The 2,803-nt window shown below is 44.1% G+C and overlaps 1 non-coding gene across 1 annotated transcript; it reads left to right on the top strand.

Annotated features, from left to right (window-relative positions):
• The first annotated feature begins 2,262 nt into the window (after positions 1-2,262).
• On the top strand, positions 2,263-2,336 carry trnan-guu (transfer RNA asparagine (anticodon GUU)). The gene has a single exon. It is a non-coding gene; the product is annotated as a tRNA-Asn (tRNA).
• Positions 2,337-2,803: the final 467 nt, after the last annotated feature.

Below are 2,803 nucleotides of genomic sequence, written 5' to 3'. Positions count from 1 at the left end.
CGTCTACACCGATTGGCGACTCTGGTGCATATTTACTGCCACCACTGGACTGGAGTGAGAGTTCATCTAGTAGGTCGTTTGGAACGGGGACTTCAACCAAAAAAAAAAAAAAATTAGCAACGTATAAAACGCAAATTATTCATGTCGACGAATTTATGACGTCGAATAAGTCGAATACGTCGACTATTTGACCCAGCTCTAGTGCCAAAGCATGCTGAGCTGTTTGATGAGAGATATTACAATTGTATTGTAACTGGTAATCTTGCTGTATAGCACCTCCTACTTTTCGGTTCAAGTTTGACATAGATTTAGTCAGCAGTCAAATGTTCACTCAAGTCTCATCACGCAAAAATACAGAACTCTTGCATCTACCGCCATGAGGGGGCAGCTCGAAGCCACGCTCACTGCCAACAAAAGCCAGGCAGAGTCTCTGTGGCGCAATCTTTTAGCGTGTGTGGCTGTTAACTGAAAGGTTGGTGGTTCAAGCCCACCCAGCGACAATTTTTTATACCAAAAAATCCACTGGCCAGCAACCAGTTGTATGTTTGGTAGCAAATCAAAAGATTCACGGGGTAACTTGTCCCACTGAACCCACAAGTTATCCTTTAAGTCATTTGGTTGACATGCTTGCCAAATTCAAAAAGGCTGAGAGACCAAATGAGGGCAGTTGGGAAAAAATTTGACATTAAATCTCTTTCTTTAAAGCTGCAGTCGGCAGGTTTTCAAAATTAAGAGTCTAAAGTCGGAAAATTCGAACTGATACAACTTTCAGGTCCCTCCCCGAACCTCTAACAAGCTCCGAATCGCCCCCCAAACCCCTCCCCCTCTGTGGACGAGGTTGTGCACGTAAGTTCACACCAGTGTGAGCGCACACAAGCTGTGTGATGACTCACGCTCAGCAGCGTGTGCACAAGCTGTGATTGACAGGTAGGATTCCTCCACCCTAACTTGATTGGTTAAAAACAGTCGGGAGCGCTCGGTTTTTGCAAGCATGATTACAGGCTTCAGAGGGAGCTACAGATTTCGTTATTTTTCCTAAACAGACTATTTAATATTCTACTTCCAGAATCCCATGACAGTTCAAGCTAATATGACTAAAAAAAAGTTGCAGACCACAGCTTTAACAAGTCAGAGCAGGAAGTTATTGACTACTTGTTGTGTGCTACTTTACTTGTTACCTACACAGCAGATATCAACCTTATGACAAACATTAATTAATCGAACACATACTCTAATGAAGGGATGAGAGGTGGTAGTGATCGAGGCCACGCCCACAGACAGCTACAGCAAGTCTCTGTGGCGCAATCGGCCAGCGGGTTCGGCTGTTAACCGAAAGGTTGGTGGTTCGAGCCCACCCAGGGACGAGTGTGTGTACCAACAAATCTACTGGTCAGCAACCAGTTGTAGGTTTGGTAGCAAATTGATAGCTGTAATGGGTAACTTGTCCCACTGAATCCACAAGTTATCCTTTAAGTCATTTGGTTGAGAAGAGTTAAGGTGCCAAGGCATTCTGAGCTGTTTGATGAGAGATATTACAATTGTATTGTAACTGGTAATCTTGCTGTATAGCACCTCCTACTTTTTGGTTCAAGTTTGACATAGATCAGCAGCAGTTCACTCGAGTCTCATCACATAAAAATACAGAACGCTTGCATCTACCGCCATGAGGGAGCAGTCAAGCTCGAAGCCACGCCCACTGCCAACAAAAGCCAGGCAGAGTCTCTGTTGAGCAATGGGTTAGCGCGTTCGGCTGTTAACCGAAAGGTTGGTGGTTCAAGCCCACCCAGGGAAGTTCTGACTTATGCGTATTACGTGAGTTAAAGTAAACATTCTGCTGCCAAAACGCTCTCCTTACGCATTATACACGCTCCTTGGCAAAATATTTCTCCAAGGGTGACCTGTTAAGTGCAGTGTAATGCATGACTCAACCTGGAGGCTCCTCTGTCTTTTGTCAAAATTGCACATGCAAAGTGAAAAAACAACCTTTTTGTCATATTGCTATGAAAGTCACACACAAACAAGAAAAAATTCAAAAAGGCTGAGAGACCAAATGAGGGCACTTGGGAAACAATTTGACATTAAATCTCTTTCTTTAACAAGTCAGACCAGGAAGTTATTGACTACTTGTTGTGTGCTACTTTACTTGTTACCTACACAGCAGATATCAACCTTATGAAAAACATAAATAAATCGAACACATACTCTAATGAAGGGATGAGAGGTGGTAATGATCGAGGCCACGCCCACAGACAACTACAGCAAGTCTCTGTGGCGCAATCGGCCAGCGCGTTCGGCTGTTAATCGAAAGGTTGGTGGTTCAAGCCCACCCAGGGACGAGTGTGTATACCAACAAATCCACTGGTCAACAACCAGGGGGGTATTCCTCGAAAGTAGCTAAAGAAAGCCAGGCTATAGCCAGAAATCGTCGCTTGAACTAGCACCCTCTCCCAATTAAGCCTCAAGTTGCTCCACAAAGACATTTCAGCTACATCTCAGCGAGGCTAATCCAAGCGAGCTTACATAGCCTAGCTTAGTGCGAGTGCACGAGGAACGTAAGAAGCCCTAACGAGTGGATGGTGGAAAAATGGAGATGGCAGAAAAGGAGAGCAAGACAACAGCTCTAATTTTTTCGGCAGCCGAATAAATAATGCTGATGGAGCTGTATGAGGATTTTAAAAGTGTCATCACCAGAAATGGTAATACAGCTGCGATCAAAAAAGCGAAGAAACGGCATGACTAACAACTGCAGACAGACTAAACGCCTAAGTTCTGAAAGTTTCAATTGTTAGACATTTATTTTACT

Source organism: Odontesthes bonariensis, chromosome 8 (genome assembly GCF_027942865.1).
Source record: "Odontesthes bonariensis isolate fOdoBon6 chromosome 8, fOdoBon6.hap1, whole genome shotgun sequence".
NCBI classification, from domain to species: Eukaryota; Metazoa; Chordata; class Actinopteri; order Atheriniformes; family Atherinopsidae; genus Odontesthes; species Odontesthes bonariensis.
The sequence above is the reverse complement of the archived record's forward strand: the minus strand, read 5'-3'. Positions and strand labels throughout refer to the sequence as shown.